We start from the raw sequence: 213 nt of genomic DNA, 5'->3' as shown, positions 1-213 counted from the left end.
ATCAATAAACAAAAATAAAGTTAAAGAACACAGTGTATTAAGCTGCTTGTTTGTTCTTACATAATGAAAAAGTAAACGGAATTGGATAAGACTAGAAGTTATCTTTCTGTGAATAATGGAGCTTCGACACACTCAACATGGAGATAAAATCAAGCACTGAGTCTTATTTAAATATGCTACTCACATTGAGTAGTAAGTATATCAAATTGTATA

The sequence above is a fragment of the Penaeus monodon genome, chromosome 22, assembly GCF_015228065.2.
Source record: "Penaeus monodon isolate SGIC_2016 chromosome 22, NSTDA_Pmon_1, whole genome shotgun sequence".
Classification (NCBI taxonomy): Eukaryota; Metazoa; Arthropoda; class Malacostraca; order Decapoda; family Penaeidae; genus Penaeus; species Penaeus monodon.
Note: the sequence above shows the minus strand (reverse complement) of the source record.